Source organism: Marmota marmota, unplaced genomic scaffold (assembly GCF_001458135.2).
Source record: "Marmota marmota marmota unplaced genomic scaffold, marMar, whole genome shotgun sequence".
Taxonomy (NCBI): domain Eukaryota; kingdom Metazoa; phylum Chordata; class Mammalia; order Rodentia; family Sciuridae; genus Marmota; species Marmota marmota.
The window spans coordinates 27,982,507-28,009,828 of NW_026000005.1; the positions used below are offsets into that span (position 1 = coordinate 27,982,507).

The 27,322-nt window shown below is 34.7% G+C and overlaps 1 protein-coding gene across 3 annotated transcripts in view; it reads left to right on the forward strand.

Annotated features, from left to right (window-relative positions):
• Map2 (microtubule associated protein 2) overlaps nt 1-27,322 on the forward strand; it is a 288,875-nt gene that overhangs the window by 56,433 nt on the left and 205,120 nt on the right. For 2 of the 3 annotated variants that reach the window (XM_048808433.1, XM_048808437.1), the window contains exon 2: nt 13,482-13,535. The exons of the other annotated variant lie outside the window; for it this stretch is intronic. The gene's annotated coding sequence lies outside the window, so the exon portion shown is untranslated. The remainder of the gene's footprint in view (nt 1-13,481; nt 13,536-27,322) is intronic. 3 annotated transcript variants of the gene reach the window in all.

Here is a 27,322-nt window from a genome sequence, read left to right on the forward strand (position 1 = left end):
TCTATATATATATATATATATCTCCAGTCTATTGTTTTCAAACAATGTATTCTTATGTTTATGGATAAACTTATTTGACTGTGAAACTTTTCAAAAATAGACTATTAGTCAAAAGAATGCTAGGAAATGCTGGGGTAGTTTGACCAAAATCTCAAAGGTAACATGGAATCTGTGTGACACTTTATACATTCATAGTCAAAAAAAATTAATATTTATGGTTCTGTGATAAAGATTGATCATGTGCCTTCACTTTCTTATTAGATACATTGTCACTCCTTGAAACCAGAATGCTGTTTGCTTGGCACCTCAGAAAGCACATACATCCAACATTGCACCCTATAGACATGTAAAAATGTTTGCAGTTGTGAATGTGTCAGTAAAGTAGTTGTGCTGATTTTGAAAACATACACGTAATAATCATGTGTGATTAGAGTTAATATTAAGTGAAACAGTTAATGGCAGTATGAGAATTCGAGTATCAGCACCATGGACTTCAGATTTGGTACATTTTAGCCCTTTGGGGTCAACCTTACTAAAAACTATGCCAGGCCTTTCCCATATGACTGTATGTGTTCAGGTTAATATACTGACAGACATAAGAAGTAAGCACATTTTTACAAGCATCTTACAAAATGAAGAATTGAGCTGCCATTTATATGCTAAACTTTCTGTGTCATGCTATTAACATACATTATCTCATTTAATCCTCAAAAAATGCTGGGAAGTTGGTATTCTTATTCTAAAGATAAAAACAAAACAAAACTGAGATTCATATGGAAGCACTAATTGGTGAGAAAAATCTTAGGATTCAAACATATAGCATGGGATCTTTCCATTTATAACAACTATCTTGAGTTTTATTTGTTTCATAAGATTAAAAAATATTTATAGCAAAAAGATTTGAATCCTAATGTAATATGTGATAGTATTCTAATTAAATAAATCTCCATGTTTTCCAGAATCTTAGCCCATTTTTACAAACTATTAGCTCCTGGAACAGACTTCTTTTTATTCTTACAAGTGTCCTATTGATTACATAGGAATGGATTTTAGTACCCTTATTTTAGAATTTGCAAGCACAAACATGTTAACAAAGCAATGAATTTAGAACTGAATCATGAAAGTGTCCTTGTGGATTTGTTCAGCCTAAATTATTCATATAACACTAATGACTGTAAAACTTATCTGAAATTCTGTTTTTAGATTCTTTTAATACAAGAATTTTGCACTATATCACAGAGAAAAAAATTATACATTTTACTTTTGCTTATATGATCTTTTTTATTGCTGGACATAATGCATGTTCATTAAAGAAAACCTACAAATACAGGAGAATAAGATGTCTAAAAGAAGAGCAAAATCCAAGCACTGAAAGTATATCTTATTTTACTTTATTACCATTACTGGTAGCAAGATTCAATGGTACATTTTACCTTTTGTTGGAAAAAAGTGTCCTTGGAATTACTTATTACATTTTGTTGATAGAGCCAACCTATTATGATTTCTGTTTATATATAAGAAAAATGCTTTTTGAAATTGAAGGCAAAAATGTCATAATTTGATCTTCAATTTGGTTTGCAGCAATGCCAGAGTTTGTATAATCTTCTGAAAAATTTCCAACTCATATCAGCATGTTTTTTCTTAAAGAGCACGCACCATTTGCTTTCCTCCATCCTTTCATGATGGGATCCTGGAAAGGTGGGTGACAGCTGGGAGAAATTTTCTTAGAGGTCTCAGAGTGCTTCCAGAAGATTGATTATGCTTCATTTACTGCCAGTTCCCTCAGTTTTACCCAGATCGTCATCCCTGCAGGGTAAAGGGTGGGGTGGTGGTGGGGGGTGTTGAAACACATTGTATTTCTGACAAATTAGACAGCCTTATGACATTCCTATAAGCTCCTGAAGAACTAACTCTCTCTCTCTCTCTCTCTCTCTCTCTCTCTCTTTCTCTCTCTTTAAATAGTAAGGGTAACAACCCTTAATTCCTCTATTTCTCCTAAGAATAATAAAAGAAAAATGTATTTATGTTTTAGAAAAGTGATTTTTAGCTTTTATATTAACTGTTTAGCAGTGAATCAACTGGCCCCTGAGTGTGCAATGTAAGGGTGTGGACTGCCTTCTTGGAGCAGTGAAGGGTTACTGATACTGTATGGGCTCAGTGGTTTATGGTTCACTGCTAGGAAGTCAAAGGTAGTTCATTTGACACACCATTACACTGAATCTTATCTTTCTGGATGGATTTGCTTGGGAGTAATTACTGCAAGTCAGGAAATACTTATTTTGTGCATTAATCTTGCTTTTTAACAACTTGGCCTTCTTGATTTGGGATTGAATTGATAATGAGTCTCCTCAATGCTTTCAATATCCCTTGTCAGCTAATAGTGAAGAAGGGAAAAAGAAAAACACCTTATTAAGAAATTTGAATTTGCTATCTCTGTTTCCAAGGGGACACCGGAGTCTGGCAGACAGAAACACAACAGTGATTGTGTGGCATGACTGTAACTGGGACACACACACAACAGAAGTGGCAACCTGGCTGCTTGTTACAGAAAGGGTGACATCTGTTGACTTCCTTCTGCTAAAGAGTGTCTGTGGTTACTCTGCTTTGACACTAAATCCATCAAAAACAAAATCCTCCAGAAGTAACAGGATGACATACTATATACAGTCTAATTCAGTGGTCTCCATGTGAGTCACATGGGGCAGCATTTTGATGTTGCCTGATTGCCATCAAAGCATATTTCCTCCCTGAACTGGTTGAAGAATTATGCACCAACAGAAACTTAATCTGTGGTCTCTTGTAAATAATTTTGTGTTTAGACCCAAACAAGGAGAGTTCGTCCATGCTTTATGAGATGGTTTGGATTCACTTTCTATAACTTTTTCTTTTTTAACCCAAAGTTTTGAAATGAACATTTCATTGGATGAAATATCAAATATTAAGCCATTTGCTACTCTTTCTTGCTGCTTAGATTTATGAGATGGACAAAGCTCCTAATGACCATACAAAATACCTGGCTTTCATTTCTTCATAGGAGTCATCATTCTCTTAAGTATCAATGCTCCAGTACAGGAATGTAAATTCCAAAAGGGCAGGAACTGTGCTGGTACCTTTTTCATCACTGTTACATCCCAGTCCTAGAAAATTGCCTACCTGCCATGAACACATTAGTTAAGAGAATGAATTACTAACTCCCAGGTGCACTCCATTGGCTTAGGGAAAATTTCCTCATAATGAAATAATGACGAAAATGTGTCTTGGTTCACAATCAGATGGTAAACATTCTAATTAGCTGTTCGGCACTACTTCAATTATATTAAAGATGAAATAAACTAGATTATGATTTAGCCACCATTTGCAGTGTTTTGTTTGTAGTTTTCAATACATGTTTAAAAAGAAGTTGTAAAGAGAGGACTGCCTATATGTGACTAATATGGAAAAGATGGACAGTGAATTTAAGCTATTTAATACCGCTGTCATGTTTTGGGGCCTGATCCTTCTTTGGGGGAAGATAAAGCACTAACCATTGGTTAGCACAATTTAGAGTCTGAGAAAATGTTTAATGTTTATCAGGTGGTAACAACAGATCTGTATTCTGCATTAATACTTTCAGACTTACAAGAAATCCTAATTTTGCTGCAATTATATTTATTCCAGACATATGATTTCTTCTTGTAATGTACAGATTCTATTGGAATTTCAATCCCCTTTTTTGGCCCTTATATATACCATGAAAAGCAATAATAATATTAAAATGAATGAAAATGTTCTTTATAATATATGTTCTGAAATCAAATTTTTATTACCTCTTTTGGAGATTTGCAATTTTTAAATTGAGCCATGTTGGAATCTAGTTCTAACAGCAATGTTTGTAGCAGTTGAATACACCAGGACTCAACCAGGAGAAAATCTCTGACTCAGAGACATGAGTCCAGAAATGTGTGGAATGCCCCAGTTTGGCTTGTTAGAGCCTTACTAGAGTTTTCAGGAAATGAGAGTTTGGGGAACAGATTTGCTTTATTGTTTAAGGATTTATTGTAGCTGAACATTCCTTTGAAATTCAAGTTTCACTTAGATGACAAAATGATGTCTTGGTAGACCTAGGAGAATGCATGCTTTCTGAATTGGAGACAATCTAGGTGGTGGCTTAATCTTAAAACATCCTGCTGTTTGAAGGAAATATACTTCCTGCCTGATGTTCATGTCATATATAGTCCACATTTTAAAAGTCACAATTGTAAACCAAGTATTAATGAGTGATGCTACACTAGAGATTTTCAATGATCAATGCATACTATAAAACCATTTGGAAGCCATTGAAGAATTTAAGGACCTTATGATTTGAGTAAGGGAACAGATTTTCATACTGCTGAAAGTTAGTTTATTGACTTTTACAAATTCATCACTCAATTGTATTTCCTTAATATCCAAATAAATATAGTGTCATTCGGGTGCATTTTAACTTTCAAAACACTTCCTTCTGCTGTTTTTCAGATCTTGAAAAAGTCAGCTTCTTTTATGGTTTAGATTTTAGGTATCCCTCAAAATCTCATGTGTGAAACAATGCAAGAAAGTTTAAAGGTGACATGATTGGGTTGTGAGAGCATTAACCTTATCAGTGCATTAATCCACTTGAACAGGTTAACTGGGTGGTAACTGTAGACAAGAAGGATGTAACTGGAGAAACTAGGTAGTTAGGGTCATGCCCTTGGAGTTTATATTTTCTCCCTGGTGAGGGGAGCTCTCTGTGCTTCCTGGTGCCATGTCCTGAACTGCTTTCTGTGACCACACTCTTCTGCCAAGATATTCTGCCTCACCTGGAACCCAATGAATGGAGTTGGCCATCTATGGACAGAACCTCTGAAATCTTTAGCCTCCAAAAGAACTTTTCCTTCTCTAATTGTTCTTGTCAGGTCTTTCGATCACAGCAGTGGAAAAGCTGACTAAGCTTCTTAATATAAATATATGCCTAACTGAGATTGGTAAAATAATACTGATAAAATGAAATTAAAAAGAAGGAAAAGTGAAAAGCCAAATATTCACGTATATGAATGTTTTTCACCTTATCTCTGATTTTTATTCTTTTCCTTAATGAATGAGACTAGTTTAAAATCAGTTAATTAGGAATCTGTATTTTCCCATAGGTACTGAATATTTAATCTTTATAACCTTAGTTACTTCCTGGGAATAACAATAATGTCTGCTGTATTTTGATCTTATGTGGATTAAATAAAAAATGCATGTGACATGTTTTGTCCATTGTTGTATTAGTACTATTGTTTTCATTTTAAAAATGATTTAGTAGGGCTGGGGTTGTGGCTCAGTGGTAGAGTGCTCACCTAGCACGCAGGAGGCACTAGGTTCAATCCTCAGCACCACATAAAAATAAAGATATCTTGTCCACCTACTAAAAAACAAATGTTAAAAAAAAGTGATTTTGGCATTCAAAAGTTCTTATTGGGTTTTCACTACTATTTCTAGTTGCTGTTCACCTTGTCATCTTCTTTTTCAATGTTGTGACAGTAAATGGGTGAATTAGGTCCAATTTCCCAGCATGAAACTGGTCTTAAGCTTTAACTTCCACTTTCAGCCTTTGTTGTGGCAGCTACAGCAAATGTGTCAGAGTACAGAACATTCCATCAAGAGTGATACCTGGTGCAGAGCTTCCTACGATGTTGTTTTATGTGAATAATACGTTTAGTGGTGAAATTAGTTGGAGTGCCCATGACTCAGCCTCTTTTTCCGGGGAGTGACTCATTCTGCATTTATAGATCCTTGTCTTTGTGCCATATACTACACTAAGTGCTTGGGATACAAACATGGATTTGTTGGGTTGATGACCCAGAGCAGCCCACAATCTGGGAAGGCAGGATATGGCATTTATTAAGAACAATCTGGGCTTTCAAACAGTCAGTAGTCTATTAATGCTATCCCTACCTGTCAAGGCAAAGTGTAATTAAATGTATAATAGCGTGGGCTGGCTAGACAATCCAATTCTATGATTTGTAATATATGCTTCTGATTCTGCATTGAAATATTCTAGCCTAATCATTTTTTTAAAGAGAGAGAGAGAGAATTTTAATATTTATTTTTTAGTTTTCGGCAGACACAACATCTTTGTTTGTATGTGGTGCTGAGGATCGAACCGGGCCGCACACATGCCAGGCGAGCGCTCTACCACTTGAGCCACATCCCCAGCCCCCATTCTCTCTTTGTATTCAGCAACCTGATCTTCCTTCAGCCTTCCCAGTTTCCAAGAATGTCACTACCTTTCGGGGAATTCATTTATCTCAAACTCTCAGAATTGGAGAAGTTGTACATACTGTTGAGGACTGAATTGTGCCCTCCCCATTCATATCTTGAGGTTTAACCCCCAATGTGGCTGTATTCAGAAATAGGCTTTTAAGGAAGTGATTGAAGTTTAATGAGTTCACAAGGGTTAGGTCCAAATCCAATAGGATTGGTGGTCCTAAAAGGAGAGGAAGAGAAAGATGTCTAGTGCTCTCCCAACCCCTACCAATTCTTTCCATCCTTGTTCAATACATAAGGACATGGTAGGAAGGTGATTGTGTGTCTACAAGTTAGAACAGAGTCCTAACTGGAACCTCATCATGTTGACAACCTGACCTTGGACTTCCTGCCTCCAGAACTGTGAGAAAATGAATTTCTATTGCTTAAGCCACGGATATTTTGTTATATGACAAACCAAGCTGACCTATGCAACAACTGAGAAATCTCTCCACTATGTTGACTCTCTACTATTTCATTGCCATTCATTTGGATGTCTGTAGAAGCCTTTGAAATGGACTATTCTCCTTTAATCCCTCCCCTTCTCTGATCCAATCTACACAGTGTTGCCAGATTAAATTTCCTAATTATTCCATTCTCGAATTTAAAACCTTCAGTGGTTCACTTTAGCCTAAGAAATTAAACATTTAACCATATAGCCTCCTCAGTTTGTTGTTCAAGGTCATTGGACCCAACCTAGTGTTTCACCCAATTATTGCTTTACTTGGGTGTTACATTCCAGCCAGGCAGAACTGCAAGTGTTTTTCCAGACATGCCCCTGGGCTCCGCTCTGTTACTTTCTTTCTGCTGTGTTCATTGCCTGAACTGGTCTCCTTCCCACTCCACCTCCACCCATCAAAATCTTTTGTCTCTTTTCACAACTAACTCTACTGCAACTTCCTCTGTGAATGAACAGGATTTCATTCCCCTCCTTCATTGATTTCCCATAGTCTTGTTGGTATTTCTTTATGACAATAATTGTATTTCAGTTTGCATCATGGTTGTTGTTTTTTGTTTTGTTTTTGGCTTTTTCACAACTACCCCTACTCAAATACATTATAAACAAACTCCTTAATGAGAAAGAACATTGGATCCTCAAAACACTAAATCATATTTTTTTTGTTGTTTTACACCTACTTTGTATCTTAAAAATACAAGAGTAATAAAATGAAAAACGCTTCCATTTATTTTTTTAAATGAATTGATTTTTAATGTCTGATAGCTGCAATATTCCCAACAACTGTTTCTGAAAACTAACTCAGTAACTTTTCTGTTACCTAAGCAGTAACAGTTTCTCTAAATAGAAACTCTAACAAGGGAGAAGCATAGGAAGAAGTGTGAAAAGTGGCTTTCAATTGACAATTGACCTTGATAATCCAATAGTTAAAATATATCAGCTGTTTCAAATGTTTCTTCATTTCCAGGTATAAATAAGTATAAATTTGACATATAGTTGATCATGTTATTGATCATCACAATCTGATGATCTACAGTGTATGAACATGAAATCATTTTTCATTGGGCAAAGAGAAAAACTAGGGATTGACTCTCAGGACTGTTTTCTGATGATTTCCCCTATTTGGTGGGCAGAGAGAAAGAGTCCAGGAGAGAGAAATGGTGCTTTTAGTATGCTGATGCATTAAGCTGCCTGGAAGCAGATGCTGAATCTTTTTGAAAAGAATTACATTTGAGTTATGCTTAGGTCATTGTTTAGCAAAACACAACACAAAAAGTCTTGACCTGTGTGTTTGAAATGGCAGATGTTCACAGTGAGGATGGATCCTTAGGGCAACATAAATCTTTACTATTCTCTGACTATTTGCTCAATAACTAGATTGGATTTTAAAAAGTTGCAGGGAGTTATTTAGAAAGCAGCTGCTCCTGGCACTGAAAATGGAAGTGCTCCCCTTAAGATTAAAAAAAAAAAAAAAGAACAATAAAAGCCACAGGACAGCTCAAGTTCACTAGGTCAAAAGTGCACAGCTCTTCTCCAACACAGCTTCCTTTCCATTAGTCGTTTTGAAATAAAAAATTGTATGTATTTAAGGTATACAGCATGATATACATTACATATATATACATATAAACACATAGTAAAATGATTATTATAGTGAAGCAAATTAACAGGACCATCTGCCCACATAGTTACCTTATCATTTATTTATTTACTTATTTATTTTGGATGAAAGCACTTGAAATCTACTCTCTTAGCAAACTTCTAGTACACTTTATTGAATTATTTACCATAGCCATCATGCTGTATAATAGACCCCGAGGCTTATTGGTCCCTTATGATTGAGACTTTGTACTCTCTTACCAACATCTGCCTACTCCTCAAACTTCCCCACCATGCTTCTATCTGCTTCTGTGTGTTTAGCTTTTTCTGATTTTTTTAAAGATTCTACATGTAAATGAGATCATGAAGTATTTCTTTATATTTTTTTTCCTGTGTCTGGATGGTTTCACCTAGCATAATGCCTTCCCGATTTACCTGTGTTGTCACAAATGTCAGTATCTCCTCTTTTTTTTTTTTAAGGCTGAATAATATTCCAGTGTGTGTGTGTGTGTATGTGTGTGTGTGTTAAACATTCTTTTTCCATTCACATTTTGATAGACAGTTTGATTGTTTCCATATCTTACTTATTGTGAATAGTGCTACAATCAGCATGTGAGTGCAGATAACTCTTTAAGGTACTGACATTCATTCCCTTTGTGTATAATCTTACAAGAGTGATTTCTGCATCATATGTTGGTTCTGTCCTAATTTTATGAGGTATCTTCATATTATTTTCCATAAAATCCAAACCAATTTACATCCACCCAGTGGCTAGTGTTCCCTTCTATCATTTTAATGATGCTCATCCTGACATCTCTAAGGTGACACCTCATTGTGGATTTGATTTGCGTTTCTCTAAGGAGTGATGCTGAACATCCTTTTACATACCTGTTTGGCCTGCTATTAAATCTTCTTGGGAAAAATATCTTTTCAGGTCCTCTGCTCATTTGTTATCAGATTGTTTTTGCTTATTACTATTGAGTTGTACGAGTTCCTTATACATTTTGTATACTAACCATTTATTGGATATGTGGTTTGCAAATATTTTCTCCCATTCTGTGGGTTGCCTTTTCATTTTGTTAATTGTTGCCTTTGAAGGGCAATTTGATGTAGTCCCACTAGTTTATTTTTGGTTTTGTTGTTTGAGCTTTTGGTATTATATATAAAAAAAAAAAACCCAATGCCAAGGCCAATATCAAAAGGCCTGCTTGCTGAGTCTTTTTCCCTGGAAGTTTTATGATTCAGATCTTCAGTTTAGCCATCCATTTTGAATTGATTTTTGTGTATGGTATAAAATAAATGTTCAATTTTTTTTTTCTGGATATCCAGTTTTCCCAAAACCATTTATTGAAGAGATTATTCTTTTAGTGTAAGGGTAGAATTTTTTTTCTTGTTTTAACCAAAAGAGGAATTTTCAACTCTTTCTTTAAATCTGGCAAAGAATTCGCAAAGCACAACATCCAGCACCTTCATTTATTTGACAATATTTATTGATATTCTTTTATGTTCTGAATATTATCAAACCTACTGGTTCAAATACAGAACCAGTAGCTCGAATAATATTAGTATTTTAAATGAAGTTTGTTACTGACTCATGCTGTTTTGAAAGGAAAACAAGGAAGATATTTTGAAGCTAGAGCTAGCAGTGGTGGTGGTATGGAGCGGACAGTGCCAGGGGGAAGGTTGGAATGTCTCCCCAGTCATGGAATACAAAAAGAAGTCAGTCTTGTGTGTCAAAGTTCCCAACTTAAGAAAAATTCCTCAAGTATCATTTTATTTTTCACGATAAAAATTATATTTGAGAGTGCATGTAGAAGAGAGAAAATCTAATCAATTTAATAGTTCTCTCTTTGGCACAGTAGCTATGTCATACGATAATGACATTTATGTCCAGGCTCTCCCTGGCTCCAGGAAATCAGTGAATGAACCTCTTTCTCTCCTAAGAATTTGAGTTATATGCTGGTATCACCCTAGGATTCATCCTTCAGTGTGTATTAAATGACTACTGAGCAGATTTATGCACTAGATACCATGCAAGATCCTAGGGTATTAGGATCTTTTTTTTTATTGTGTTAAATTATACATACAATAAAATGTACTGCTTCAATCCTTTTATATGTTCAGTAATTCTGTAGCGTTCACATTGCTGTGCAAGCTGTCACTCTTTTTTTTTTTTCTTTTTTGTATTTGGATCAACATCTCTGTTCCAATACCTGCTTTTTCTTAAAGGGTGACAACAGATAATCGACATGATTAAACACACATGTGCAATGTGCCCACTTCTTGTTCATCATTATCATGAAAAATAAAATGATACTTGAGGAATTTTTCTGAAGTTGGGAACTATGACACACAAGCCTGACTTCTTGTGCACTATTTTAGCCACCTCTTGATACACAATAGTTCATATGCACACCCAGCCACACTTACAGCCAGCCATGCACACACCCAGTCACATATTCAGCCAGCCATGCACATACCCAGCCATACATACACCCAGACACACACACCAAGTCACACACACAGCCAGCCACGCACACACCCAACCACATATACAGCCAGCCATCTGCACACCCAGACACATACACACAGACACAGACACTCTTCCAGCCAGCCACACATACACACAGACACACTTACACCCAGACACTCAGAGTGATAAATCACTGTCCTTCCCACCCTCCTAGTATTTTTTCCTCTTACTTTTAGAAAGATATTTTTTGAACTCTCTTTTCCTTCTCTCTCTTCTATTGCACTTTTTACTTTTAATCTCTCCTGCTTTTTCTTTAAATTTTTGGAGGAAATTTAAAAATAGTCTTTTAAAAAAGACTATTCACGAATAGTGCTTCAAATTTTCTTGGTTTCATGGCATCCTTAGCACCCTGGTGATTATTTTCATGGAACTCTGAGTTAAAATGTGTACCTCACAGATCCAGTAAATTAACATTAATGGGTATTTGTGTCCTAATAACTTAATGGCCCTTTGGAAAAAAATATACATAAGAATTGGAAGCAGAACTACCTTTATTTTATTCTTAGAAACCCACAATTACTTACTACAGGGACTATGTGCCTGTTAGATACTGCCAAGTCCTGAAAGCTTATAGTCACCTTATACACTGTCATCCTTATTATTCCACGTTGGTCTTCATGCAGCATTGGCATTTATATTCAAACATCATCAAAATCCAACTTTGCAGGGCTGTGATGTCATTGAAAGAAAAACAGCATGATCTAATATGCAAATTGCAAAGGGCTTCAAGTTAGTATTTTGTGTAGGATCAAATGGATGTTGTTGTTTTATTGGCTTTATTTTGAGTGGGGAATAAAACATACTGAAAATATTTCAGCAGTGCCTGTGAATTTACTGTCATACTGTGGGGCACCATGACACAGTTGGGGAACTGCTGGCTTTATAGCAAAAGAATTACATTTGAGTTAAAGTAAAATAATGCCAAGTGTTTGAAATGGAGGTAGATGTACCAAAAGTATTAATATTCAAAGACCCCATAATGCCTCTAGATGCTGTTTTTAAAAAGTTTGTATGGATGGATTAATCTATCATTTCATTCTTGTAAGAAAAATTTTAGTTTTCTTAAGCACGTGCCTATAGGATGAAAAATTAACTATTTTGTATTCAATTGCATTTTTATCATTGCTTACTGGTGTTTTCTATGTTGTTTCATATTATTCTTTTCCTTAGATAATTACTGTTTTAGGTTAATTTAGTTTTTGTACTTGTCCTAAGAGTCTAACAATGCAAGATTTCTGATGTAGAAGAACGTACTAACTTCTAATAATGACAAACATCCTTCTAGAACCTAGCTTGATTTTAGTAGGAGACCTGCTAGAGATGCTTTGTGAAGCAAGCCAAGAATCACTCTGTCGTTCTGAGATTTCGTTGTTATCTGTCCAAAAGGCAGGCTGGCTTTTGGTATAGACACTTTGGTTTGTTTTTGTCTGGGTTTTACCCTCTTGGTTACTTTTCTTGTATGATGTGCTATCCCACATATTGACTCCTCAGCAGATTTTAATGGCAAGGTTGGGATAAGAGACCAAAGGGAAGATTGATAAATTGCCAATGGAATTGTCTTGTTTGACCTTTGCTACCCTTAGACTGATGGATCATCTTGAGCTTAAAATCCACAAACTCCCTGCGGGCATTAAATCACATTAAGGATCTGTCTTAATCTGTTTGGGCTGTTATAACAAACATACCAAAGACAGAGTGGCTGATAAACAACATAAATTTATTTCTCACAGTTCTGGAGGCTGGTTAGCCCAAGGTCATCAATTCAATGTCTGATGAGGGCTTGCTTTCTTATAGATGCCTGTTGTTTTGCTATCCTCACGCAGGGGGTAGGGTGAAGGGCACCAATCACAAACTTCTATAATTCTGAATTTCCCTCTTCTAAGGTACTAATCTCTTCTGAAAGGTTCTGCCTCCAATACTTTAGGAATTAGGATTTCAACATATGAATTGGCGGGAGGGGACAGAATATTCAGTGTATGGGAGGATCCAAATGTATCAGTTTTATATATTTAATTAAACATCTTTTAAGAGAAATGATAACACATTAGGAACAGAATGTATTAGCAATTCTTTCTGCTTGAGAGCTTTAGAATACAAACATAAGCATCAGGTATGGTGAAGCACACCTGCCATTCCAAAAACTCCAGAGGTTGAGGCAGGAGGATCTCAAGTTCAAGGTCAGTCTTGGCAACTAAGCTAGTCTTTGTCTCAAAATGAAACGTTAGAAGGGCTGAATATGTAACTCAGTGGTAGAGCATGACTGGGTTCAGTCCCGATACTGGGGGTGGTGGTTTTAAGAAAGAGAAGAAAAATAATACAATCATAAGAATTCTTTGAATGTATAGAAACTGCTAAATATAAAAACAGAACCAAATTTTAGCATTTAATATGTTTTTTTAAGTGAAATCTAGAAAATAATTTCAAGTTTAAAGTGTTATTATTATATAAACCCAGTATGTTATAAATGGATGTGTTTCAACCAGTGCATTTTACAAAATGAGGAATAGGACACTAGCTCCCCTGATTTTACCTTACTCCTTAGGTAGAAAAGGCTGAATTGTTCTACTGATCTAATTTAGTTGGTGTTTTCTCTTTTCCTTTCAGATTTTATTGTTCTGATATCATCAACCTATCTTCTGACTGCTGGCTAGAATTAAGGTCAGTGCTATATTTATATTGATCATGAATAAACTGTGAAATACAGTAAAAGCATCTTGGGTCTTTAGATTGCTAGATTGAAAATATTCTTCTAAAGTGTGGCGAAAAGTTGAAATTGAGTAGAAATTGGATACACTTCAGACTTGGCTCTGGAGCAAGCATGGTCCTTCCTGATCAGTGTTTGTTTTCAGTTAGTACAATTTCTTAGGTTATTGAAGATTAGACTTCTTTCACTGTAATAGCAGAGTTTTGATTTTATAAAAAGATCCAATTTAATCATTTATTTTATTAACTGGAATACCAAAAGAATGCTTTTTTTGGAAGGGTGACTAACAATTTAAAACACGGTCCACTCTGAATTTACAGGGGAATACTTTTCATTCCACAATTTAGGACCCACAGAGAATGCATTACCTAAGAAAAGTGGAGTTGAAATGCACTTATGAATCACAAATTTCAATTAATTAGCAGACTATTAAGATGTCATGGCTTTTGTTCTGTTTACTCATTAATTGGCTTTTATGGAAGACTCAAAACCAGCTTAACTGAGTTTAGAGTAATAACAGAGCCTTGGCAGGCTCTCCTATCAATAGGCTTGGGATTTCATTTATCTCTTCTATTCTGTTCTCTAGAACATTTATTCCGATTTTAAAATAAAATTAAAAGCTAAACCCTGAAAGAAATGAGGACTTTGTTGCTCAGAAAAAGAGTAAAATGCTAGGCGTTGCTAAACTTTTTGTGTAGGATTTTCATTAATGATTAACATAAAGGGTAACACTGGTTTTTCATTTATGCTTACTAATCAGGAATTTTCCCCTTAAAGTCCGTATTTAACTCTTCAAACTGCAGTGCTAACATAGAGCAGGCACAAAGGAAACATGTACTTTTTCTAGCCACAATTCTGGCAATACATTTTAAGTGCTTGTTTCTGTGCATGCCCCCCCCCCCAAACACACTAAGATAAAAAAGACTACTATTATTTCTCTTTTATATACAAACTGTGTTTTTCTATCTTTGAATCTGTATGGAATTATGTAAATATAACATGTTGGAATCATGCTGATGGATAATTGGCAGCCTAATTTTAAAAAAGTAAAATTTCTACACGGTATGATTTAAAGTCTGTTGTATTGTTTTAAGTGTTGAGATGGTTTTGAGTTGCATTTATTAAAAATGCTTAGCCCAGCTTCCTTTGTTATTCTCTCCTTAGGGTATTCTATGTCAACTTGTGTACATTTAAACTTGCAATTGCTTTTAAGACCTCTTAGACTTTTTCTACCCTTTTTTCCCTATGAGCCCCTATTCCATTCACTTGCCAAACAGAAATTAGAAGTAGATGAGGTTTTTGAAAACCATACATATTTGAATCAGGAATATTTTCAATGCAGAGGGTTAAGTTCGAATTGTCAATTTTCACTTTGATAAGAAGTCAACTCTTCCCTTTTCTTCTTGAATTAGAAGGAAATGCTTCCTTTTCTGATTTTTGTTTTCCCATAGATGTAGTCAACATAGTGATTAGAAATCTCACTCTGCTCTGGACACTTTTCAAAAAGAAAAAAAGAAAAGAAAAAAGACATAAGATTTTTAAAATAAAAAGCAGTGTTGCACAAAATCTGCCTTAACCTGTCCAGTTTCTTTTGTGGGAATATGAACATAGAGTGTGACTGGTCAAAATGTGAAAAGTCAGAATAATTTACATATTCTCAAATAAATATGCTAATTATATACATAATATACACAAAGAAATGGAAGCATATTTAAACATTTATTATCAGGTCTTTCCAGCAAAGAAAAAAGATGGTTAGAATATTTGATAATCAGTTATTTAAATCATATTTCGTAAAAACTGCTATATTTAGCAAGCCTTTTAAAAATATATCAACTCATCAAATGGAAAGATTTTCAAAACACATTATATCTTTTGAAAATGCCAATACCTCAACTAGAGCTAGTTTTCTTGGTTTAAGAAAAAAGAGTTTCCCTCATAGAAAAAAAAGTTTCTTTGTAATAATATTAGTTGGGCAAAATGACTATTATTGCTAGAAATAGGACATCTAAAAGGCCATTACAGTACTTTATGAATTCTGAGATGTATATTTTTTTTACATTAAAGTAAAATTGGATGATTCTATAGTTTGGTTGGCAGCTTTTACTTTCTTTCTTGGTGGTAAATGATGTGTGTCTTATAATGGGTTGTGTCTTAAAAATCTATAAAATGCAATTTACTGACTCTGGACTAGAAAAAAAATTAAAACTTTTAAAAATATTATAAAAAGGAATCAGAGTCTACTTCTACAAATTGATAATACATATTGCAATGTTGGTAGCGAACATAAACAAATTAGTAGAAATGTTATTTATAATAGGAAGATGCTAGAAAGAGTTTTGATTGTTTAATAATAGGTAAATGGTGAAGTAAATCATGGAATATCCATAGGTTAATGTAAATATAACATATTGGAATCATGCTGATGCAACCATTAAAAATCACCTTTCCATGAACTAGAAGTTACAGGATGCAAAGTCTCATTTCAAAAAATAAAGCATGACAGAAACTAGAAACTAAGAAGGTAAACTTGCCACTAACTTTTTTTTTTGGGGGGGCATGGTACTGGGGATTGAAGCCAGGGGCACTCATCCACTAAGCCACATCCCCAACCCTATTTTGTATTTTATTTAGAGACAGGGTCTCACTGAGTTGCTTAGCACCTTGCTTTTACTGAGGCTGACTTTGAATTAGTAGTCCTCCTGCCTCAGCCCCCAAGCCTCTGTGATTACAGGCATGCACCACCACCTCTGGCATTTGCCATTGATTCTTTTTTTTTAATTATAAATGGACACAATATCTTTATTTTGTTTGTTTATTTTTATGTAGTGTTGAGGATCGAACTCAGTACCTCACATGTGTGAGGCAAGAGCTCTTCCCCAGCCCGCCACTGATTCTTAATAACATTTTAAATGATAGTTTTTGCTTTTTAAAAAATGTTCACTTTTTTTCTGATTTATTTACTTTTCTTTATCATTAGCACTGTCACCAGAACTTTGGTGTAAAACCTTCCAGTTTTTGTCATGCTTTGTTGTTTGAAATCAGACTTTGTATCCTGTAACTTCCAGTTCATTGAAAGGTGATTTTTAGTGGTTGAGGACTGTTTTATCCTATGGATATTGCATGATTTACTTCACCATTTACCTATTATTAAACAATCAAGACTCTTTCTAGCATCTTCCTATTATGAATAGCACTTCTACTAATTTGTTTATGTTCACTACCAGCATTGCATGTAGTATCAATTTGCAGAAGTATAATTATATAATCTGAGGAAACTAATATATTTGAAGTGACAAACAGATACATTGTGTGTGTTCCCTGGAGTCCTTACCAGTGCCTGGTAACATATGAAGTGAGAGTTTCACAATTCCAGTGCCATGTTAGAATTAGAACTTCAAATTTTCCTCTCAATTTGGTAGGCAAATAATGATTTCTCATTTTTTTATGATTTAATATAAAATAGGAAACAGATACTTATGAAGGAATAGCCATGGGTCATTAAAAATATCAGTCTAAACAACATATTTTCCTTTTTAGATAGAATTACTAGGTGATGTTAATTCCGCTGACTCTCTCACTCTCAGCCTGGGAAGACTGTTAAATCTTACGCTATTGAAGCAAGAATCAAAAACAGAATGATTTTCACTGTTAGAAAAATAGAAGTTGGTGTTAATTACATTAAATCTGGTTTTCTTGAGAAAGAGGTTGAGAGCCTGAGGAATGGAATAAGGGTAGCAGCTTTAACAGAGTCCTCAAGTTTACTTATAGCTGAAATGTTGCTCAGCAAGTGATTTAAGGTACAACAGCTTTTTTGCAAGTGTTTGGATGTTGTGATAAGCACTCAGATATTGCACAAATCTGAAGGAAATGATGGGCCACATAAGTCTTACCTGGTGCTTAGATTTTATGAATTTTGACTGCAATGTTTTAAAAATATTTAGAATATTTTTCTAAATTGATGCCTAGTGTCTTTTAACTTTGCAAAACGAAAAGTTAAAAAGAAAATATTATTGCTGCCTTATCTGTGATTCTTCTTCATCCTATAAATGATCATTTTTCCTTTATCCTTTCCTAATGTAATTAGGAGGTAGCATATATATTCTATTAAGACACAACCTCCAGCCCCACACTACCTCACCCTGAAAGAGCCATACTAACTTGGGGTAGACACCGAGTGCTGAGGACTGTATTTCTTTCCACGGGATTTTTGACGCTAAGAAGACTTCTCTGTCTTTTCAATTTCTTTTTACTATATATTACAGTGCTCCTGGTGGTCTTGATTGAAGCACATATGTTTGAAATTAGATGAATTTATGGTTTCTTGGTGCTTTGAATCCTTGAAAAGATGATTTCCTATGATCAAATCAATAATAACTACCTAAAATTGTTAATCAAAGGCCTGAGTTGGATTCCATGTTCCAAAATATTCTGGATCTCATGCTTCTTTTCTGCCTGGATCTGGCCTCTGGTAGTTCCAGTTTGTGTTCCTATCATGACCTCTGACAGGGCTTCTCAACTGAGCTGCTGGCAATGCCCTCTGATTTTATTATGTATAAAACAAGAACATTAACTTATACTTAATTTGAAGATTAAGTGAGAAAATGTATTACTGTGGATCTTAAAAATGGAAGCTTTCAATCCTTTCTCCACTTTTAAAAAAATTTTATTTTGCAGCCCTGGGGATTGAACTCAGGGCCTCACATGTATCAGGCAAGTTCTCTGCCACTGTGCTACATCCCTAGCCCCTCAATCTACTTTTAAAATCTCCATTAAAGGCTTTTTCTTTTCCTTAATTTTATGTGAGTAATAAATTCTGGGGTTTGTCTTAAGAAAGGAAATAACATTAATGAGGTTCTCGAAATATTGTTATCAAACTTGCAAAGACATACCTGAAAATAACAGATTTTAAATTAATTAGAAAGTAATTTCTCTGTGTTCTGTTGGATATTATATTTCATAGTATGAACATTATTAGCAAACTTAGCAACATATTACCCAAGTAAGCAGAATTCTAATTTTTTTTTTAAAAAAGAGAAGTGTAGAAATTTCTAATGCTCTAATGAAACTGGGAGTGGGAAGAGAGGATGCTCTTAATGTCTTGCTAGTACCCTTCAGTGCTTTGAGCTGTTCAGAGTCAGGACAAAGTTTTTAACAGCTTCTTAGTGAATGGTCTAACACTAGCTCAGGGAAAAGCCGCATTTCTCTTCCAACTTGATTTATCCATCTCTTACTGCATTTGTTCATACTTCTTTATGGTATGATTATTTCTGGCTAGATGCCCTATTTCCTCTACAGCTCCCAGGATCTCTATGGAGAGTTGAGGTCTTTACTTTTATGCCTCCTGCCTTCATAGGGCCTTGTAGAAGTGGACACCTAGAAAATACCTATGTATTGAATTATAATGACCTTAAACAATTTTATTACATATCTTTAGATTGAATATAAAGCAACATGTATGCACTTATGTGTATGTTATAGTAATTGTTAATCACCATTATTTTCTTCCTTGGTGATGGAAAAAGTTAACTTAAAAAAGGACTCAAACAATAATCACAAAAAGGGCATTCAAAGCAGCAATCATGGTTATGTTTAATTTAGGGATTTTAGAAAAACAGGGGTAAGAGAAAGGTAATTGTTTTGTTATTCTGTTTTATCCTTATTTAGCATAATATAATAGTATTTTTATGGAAGGTACGTATCCATAATTATAATTATTGTATTGATGTATGCCACAGGTGACTTTGAGATACTAGAAAGATTTATAGAATGTCCAATTATGTTTGCCACTCTAAGAAGAAATGCAAAGCTACCAGAATCACATTTCGAAACCACAAATACTAGATAGTCCTCGTTGCTTTCCTTGTGCCATTTTTCTGAAATCTGAACCATCATAAATATATATTTTCTCTTTTTTTGTAAAAAGTAATCCTTCCCTGTTAAAAACATTGCAATTAAGGAATTAGCTCATAGAGGACTTGGAGTGGAGATGTGGAGGGAGTTGAGGTGGATGTGGCAGGCAAACTTGTCACTCTTGGGACCTGATGGAGAACCTCAAGGATAGATGTTTCTAGGATTACTCCTTTATTTTGGCAGTTTTGACATACCAAGGAAGGAGGATTGTTGATGGCACCCAGACAGATAAGAAAACAATACTAGTGGGAAGCATCTTAAAAGACAAGTGTTGGATATGTGTTTTGTTTTTGTTTTTGTTGTTTCCATGTAAGATTCTTTTTTCCTTAACCAAATGTAGTATCAAATGGCTACAAAAGACAACCTTTGGATATGTTTTCATACAAATTTAATTTGATGACTGCCTATCTTTATTCTTTCCCTGAAATCTTCTGAAAGAATGCCATTCCAAAGAATAGCACAGATAATCTTTTTTGCATACTGTTTATGTCACTAAAGAATACTATGATGTAAATTTGAGCTTTCTATCTTGTTAGGATGGTTTGGATAATTTAAAAACAAAAGGAGTATATTTCCTTCTTCTTTAAAAAGAAGTCCATTCATTTAGAAATACTTTATTTTATGTTCCACTTTTCACAAAATAGGAATTTATAATATTAAAAGGGGATGTACTTACTTTTCCCTCTGCATCTATAAATCAATATAAGGCTCCATAAGCTTTATTAGTTATTCATTTGAGAATAGAGATTCAATAATTCTGTAGAGACATGCTGCTTTTGAGTGATTTTGCCAATAAACAATACAAGGGTTTCATTATCTGGGTCATTTCTGTAGTAGAGGGTGAAATTTTGTGTCTTTTCTGAACTAAATTAGTTTTATTTAATAACATAAAATGTTAGTTGAAGAATTATTTATCATAACAAACCAGTGTGGATTGGGTTTCATTCTCTATTATTCAGTATCTTATACATGTTCCTTTAGAATCCTTGCTTTGTTTACTTTTCTTTCCACCATTTCAAATCTAATTAATGAAGAGCTGAATTAGAGAAAAAAATAACTGAATACATTTTACACATGCCCCTATTATGTATGTTTCTCTTTGTTTCTCTTCTGTCATACTGAAAGTTGTATGCCTATCAGATGAAGTTCATAATTCAAAGGGAAAGCAAGTGATCTCTCAGTACCTGAATGTTTAAAATACAAATAGATGGTTGGAACTTTAAGTACTATTATTTTTATTTCATGCATAGAGAAACTTAGTTACTACTCTCCAAGCACAATTTTTGTGATAGATTTCCTTCTGTGAACTGTAACTATTCTTAAAAATATAGTGAAATCTTTTATGGGATAAAAATAAGTAGAAAAAAATTCATTTAACCAACTGTGAATTACTTGTTTGTAATATGTAGATATGTGTCATTCAAGATGCTTAAAGGAGAAGTTATTGTTTTTCAGAATGATAAGAGTGGGATCTTGATTTCTTTTGCCTGAAGGTATTTCTCCCATAGAATGGAAATCCTTTCTCAGACTTTCCTTCAAATCATTGCCAGGTTTATCAGCCTGCCAAAAGTAATTCTCTGTTACAAAAGAAGGTATCAGAAGTAGTCATAAACATCTTAAAAACATCTGTGGTGGTATTTTTTGAGGGATCTTAAGCCAGATATAAGGAATATCAACCCTGGAGAGAAGAATAAACAAAAATGGAGATTTTTTTTTTTAAAAGAAACTGTGTTCAAGGAGAAACTGAGGATCTGATTTCTGAGATCTTTAGTAAAGGAAAAATTACATGAATCCCTTCCTCTAACTGTGATTTTTTTGAATTTTCAATTTTTTTTTTCACATTTGGAAATTTTAGATAAGTTTGGAAATATGGAAAATTGAATATGAGCAGGAGTCTAACCTGATAGGCAACTTTAAAAATGCAAATCCCTTCCAATTTCGTTTTGACTTTCCATAGTCTCTAAAGGACTCTGAGACCTAATTTAAACCATCTGGCTATAAAATCAAAGGCGGGGAAACCTTTGTACTTAATGTACCCTTAGGGTTTTCTATCTGTTTTATCTATTTGGAAATTAAAGTGTAAATATTTTACTATTAGTAGTTTGCCTGAGGCATGTAGAAACACCAAGGTAGACTAAGTGTAGTTAATGACTGGGGAAAAACTGTATTTATATATTCAGGCTAGCCTATTCCTAGTCTACAGGCATTTCAATGGAGTGTAATTACCTTTTCTTCTTCTTCATATAAGTATTGTACAACATAAAAAATACATGTGGTTCCATGTTAATAATTACTAAAACTACCTGAAAACCTTTATGTTGCTTGAATAATATTTCATGCACTAAGACTGTGGAATCCTCAGAGGAGTTCCCTAGTTTATTACCCACCATTAAACATCTCCCTGCCTCTTCCATCATACCTGGAACAGTCTAAGGATGAAGTAAATACTTGTTAATTTTCTGATTTATTTATATCTGGCAGTTTGTAAACTTTCTTATTGGCTATCAAATGTTGTTTTAACTTTGTATTTATAAAATAAGAAAAGTAACTTGTGTTTATAAAATAACACTTCTTATTTTGTAGAAGGGGATGCAAAAGATAATTACTCCATTTACCAATAAAGTGTAGAAAACTTTTAGAAGTATAATTAATTTTGTTACTACCTTTATGGAAAAATGCCAGTAGAAAACATAAAGAGTGTCTGAAATGTGATTTGATTTGGTTTTGCATTCAGAAAGCTTTCTCAGGTGAATGGCTTCTCTTTGGATTGAAGATAATTATCTTCTCCATTAATATGTCATGGTTTGCTCTGAGATATTTTTACAAGCTCATTATCTGTTTCAGAAAGCCCACATAATTTTTGTTTTTGATACTTATCTCTTTATTTCATCGTCTTGACATGGTCATAAATGATATTCCACTCAGATATACAAGCAGTGTGCCATTTAGTTGGGCGTAGAAGTCATTAGCTAACATGCCCTACATGGAATACAACATGTCACAGGGCTGAAGGATGGCAGAAGAGAGACAGGGAGAAGTATGTCCAAAGAAGAAAGATGAGTCCCTGGTAGCTAAACAGAAGGTTTTTTTTGTTGTTGTTGTTTTTGTCGTTTTAACATTTTTTTAGTTGCAATGGATACAATACCTTTATTTTACTTATTTATATGTGGTGCTGAGGTTCGAACTCAGTGTCTCACGAGTGCTAGGCAAGTGCTCTACCACTGAGCTGTGACCCCCAGAAGTTTTTAAAAATGAAAAAGCGGGAAAAAAAAAGATGGTACAGATGATAGCCCATTTTTGCCTAGTCTGGACTTTGGTAAACACATCATGTTCATAGGACTGAGTTTCATGAGCATGTGTTTCTACAGGGGAAAAAGAATTTATAAATAATAGTCTTTCAAAATCTTGGTTTGCTATCTGTACTATCACAAATAAAGCCTTGCAAATATAAAGTAAGTCTACATGGGAAATTACAGTTCCAATGATACAGAGATTATTAATAAATCAAGTATTGAGAATCCACTTGTGACTCATTTGAGAACTAGATTCTGTGAATTCTTCAGAAGTTTCAAAAATGATTCCTTTGCTCCCCAATAGCTTAAGAAAATTAAAATTAAAGGTAGGGAAACCAAAGAATGTAACTAGTAATTAATGCAGGTCATGTCAATCAAATACTAAATAAAGATGTTTGTTGTGAGATCTGGAGAAGATATAATTCTCTGTGATTTAGGATCACATTTAAAAAAGGAATTTCAGCTAAGCCTAAATAAATGGGTAAAATATCAAGCCAGAGTTTGAGAAAGGACACTTCTTGAGGGGTCTTCTTAGAAGTCAGGGCCCAGAGAAGGGACTGACTCCAGGTTTGGGACACCTGTACAGAGTGCAGAGCAGGCTTACTTTGGACTGAATTCTGCCTTTGCCCTCTCTCCTTTGGTTTGGCCTTCCACTTTTTCTTTCCACAAATATTTGTTGAAGTACTTTATATGTAGTTTTGAAACTATGGGCAGACACCCAGAGCATCATGAGATTTTTTTTCATACTTTGTGTCCAGGAAAGTACATAGAGAGATACTGATATGAATGTCTATTCGAACAACCTCCTTCATAAATTTTTCTTTTAGTCTTAAGTCTTGTGAAAAGAAAATTAAAAAATAGCACCAATATCTCAAGCTATGGGAAGTAAGTGTTCCGACTAGCTCTCTTGATATCTGTATTTCTTTCATTTTGATATCAGTATTAATGAGCTCATTTACAAAAATGAAACTGTAAAATTGAACTATTATATATCTTTATTAAAAATTTCAGATGGAAAATTTAGAATTTTCCCATTTGCATTCTTTGCTAAATATCTAAAACAGCTCCACAATAATGAGTCCAAGGACTTGCAACCACAGTAACTAGTCCTTAAGTAGGATAACTTGCTGCACTATCCTAGGTTTACCGGGTAATCAGGGTGACCATCTGTTAGCTAATTGGCTTTGTCAGGGGAGAAACAAACAACTCTTATTATGACAGGAAATGGTTTTGCAACTTGGAGCCTGGAGCCCACTAGTTAGGCTCCCACCTTCTCATGGGACCTGGGAGATAGAGGAGTGCCCTTCTCTGGATATTTGCATTTCCAAATGATGGATCTGAAGTTCTGGAGGAACCATTTCTGAATTGTGAGACTGAGTAGAGGGTTATTCAGCTATTTAAAGACTTACATACATTTGAGAATGGCTGAGAAGGAAATTCTCAATGAAGAGGGAAAGTGGAGAGAGGTCTCTATCTACCTTTACTTTCAACAGAGAGAATGAAACCTCTTGTGTTTTTAATTGCCATTTGCCCTTAAAAGGCAAAATGGTTGCAATAATTGTTTCTCAGGAAAAGTAGTCAATGGATGCTTTTGTTTCTCTTTAATGTATTATTAGTATATTCTAAAACCAAGAAAAAGTAGACTTCAAATTGAAAGATTTAAATAAAATCAGCATTTTTCACACTCATAGTAACTCACTGAGCTGGGCAAATTATTGGTGGTGGTGTTGCTCAGGTTGGGCTTTGAAAGGGAAGTCGCACCTCTATGTGGAGAGCAGAATGGACAGTGGAAAAGGAACTCAAATTACTCTTTGAAATGTGTTTGAGAATGGAGTTCACAGTTTTCTGGTGCATTTAACTGGGCTCAGCTACTAGATCTCCAGTTCTCATTCAAATGCTAATGCTTGGCCATCTGCCCTTTCTTTCTTTTTTTTTTTTTTGAAAAAAGCAGGAACTTGCTGAAGGTCTTGTGACCTTAATTACTGCAATTATGAGCTTTCTGGGAGTAATCACTCAGGTTGCACCCAGAGTGAGCATCTGCTGATGATGAATAGATGAAGAGATTACTAAAGACAGGCTTCCCTATAAGTCAGCCAGTGATTCATTTCTTAATATATCTACATATACACAGCTAAAATCCATATGCTCTAATAATAGCATTCTTTTCTCCATCTTTTCCCCCTAAAATTCCTCTTTAAAAATTTATAGGAACCACTTACAATACATATGTGTGCAAGAGTATAATTAGAATTCTAAAGAGGGACATGGAGAAAACATTCTAATAATAACTAATAATGAAGCAGGAGCCTTCACCCACACAGATTGTACTTCTCCATGAAAAGAGAAAAGAATTTAACAAGGGCTCAGTCTTTCCAATAGAAGTGTTCTTTTGTATTACTTTGTTTTGTTTTATTAATTTGGAATGGAAGAGCCAATTTCTAATGATAAAAGTGTGTAGGTAAGGAAAAATTCTTCAGATAACTTTTAAAGTTCATTCTCTAGCAAAACAAATTACTTTCCCTTTCATGAGGCCATTGATTGTTCAAAATAGTGTTCCTTATAATGTTTAAAAAATATCATCTCCCTTGTTCTCTACTACTTAAACTTTTCATACTATGTAGGACTTAACAGTTTTAAGCTTCACTGAGTATAAGTGCATTCATTTTTAACCTCTCATCTCCCACAGTAACTTCTGAGCAAAACTGTGCTGCCTTGCATGTTGGGGTATGTGGCAGTACCTTTCAGTACCAATTATCGGTCTACCCATGTTTGTTAACGACAGAGAGATTAAAGGAAATGCGAGGCATCTTTCTTCTTTTGAAGATCAATCATTTGCCAACTTGCTTCCAACGTGAGGTTTAGAGCATTTTTTTAATTTTACTACAGAAGTAGGCTAAGCTTATTTCCAGTCTGTGTAAAATGACTGAGTGAGTTATTCATTCATCAAACAAGTGCTTTAGTGGGTACCATATTGTGTTGAAGAGTGTGCAGGAGAACAGGACAGGAACAGTCTTGCTCATTTTCATTCAGGTAGCAACAGCCTTCCAACTACATACGTGTGCTTAACAAGACTTCTATGTGATATATCCAAATAAAATGCATTCTTTGCAAAGTGATGCACCTTCATTTTTAAGCAGTGTAGAAATGTATCAACAGATATTGTAAAGCGATTTTGTGACAGCACCTGTTCAGTACCCTCTTCTTTGTCTTTAGTAGAAAATGACACAATTTAATATTCAGGAATAAAGATGTTCCTTGGATTGTACCTTTTTCTCTCCCTTTCATCCACCTGTCTTTATATTTCCTTCTTGTTTCTTGAAAACTCTTTAATCTTCCCCAAAAAAGAAAAATAGAAAAGAAAAAAAGTCACTTAAGATTGCTATCTTGCCTTTCTAACCTCTCAGAAAAAGAACAGTTTAGACTGCTGTGTGGAACTGTCAGTTCAGGCCCAAACCTTTCAAAGATAGCATCAGAAGCACATTCATGATCACCTGAGGCAGATGAGCCAGGAAATGGGAATTTAGCAATCATTACTTTATACTTTGTTGTTGTTGTTGTTATTATTATTATTATTATTATTATTATTATTATTACCATTATTATTACTCATACTGGGGATTGAACCCAGGAATGTGTTACCATTGATTTATATCCTCAGTCTTTTTTTTTTTTTTTTTTTGAGACAGGACATCACCAAGTTGCTTAGGGCCTACCTAAATTGCTGAGGCTGGCCTTGAACTTGTGTTCTTTCTACCTCAGCTTCCCCAGTCTTAGTCCTTGGATTGTAGGTGTGTGTACTGTGCCAGGCAGAATTTTAATGTAGGTCTCTCCCCCACACCCCTAGCACACTGGGGATTGATTCCAGGGTCTTGCACATGCTAGGCAAGTGCTTTACCACTGAGCTATACCCAGCGCCTCGTTATTTTAAACTTTAAATGGTCTATTCTATAGAATGTTTTAATGAAGAAGCACTATATGCTTAACTCTCTTGTTATTGTTTCCATAAGTACCCAAATCCCCTGATATTATTTTCAATAAAATGATAAATCTATGACAATGTATATTTATGACTTCATGTCGATTAAAATCATAAGTCACACACACAGAAATCTTCTGACCATATATTTAAAATTCTTGGTTCAAAAAAATTTGTCTTCATAAATAAAATTCAGATGGGGAGAGTTTGTTCATTCTCTTTTAAAGAAGCCACCAAACCTGTGCTGAGCTACTCCTTACCCTGGGTGTAGAACCAGACAGTTCATTTTGTCCTCTACCAGTGCCCCATTAGAAATGAAGGGATTCCTTTATTTCATAAACTGGATCTCAACCGTGACGGGAGACTGTACCAAGAAGAGAGAGGAACCTACACACCAAGGAGCTAACCAGATCAGGGAGGCATGGCCTCATACTTCTGAGTCAAGGCACCTCTGTAAACATGGCTAGAATGAGAACAAAGGCAACTGCCACAAAGCAGGCTTTTGAGCTCTGAAAATTAGAGTAAGAGAGAAGTAGAAGAAAAAAAAAAAAAAAAAAGG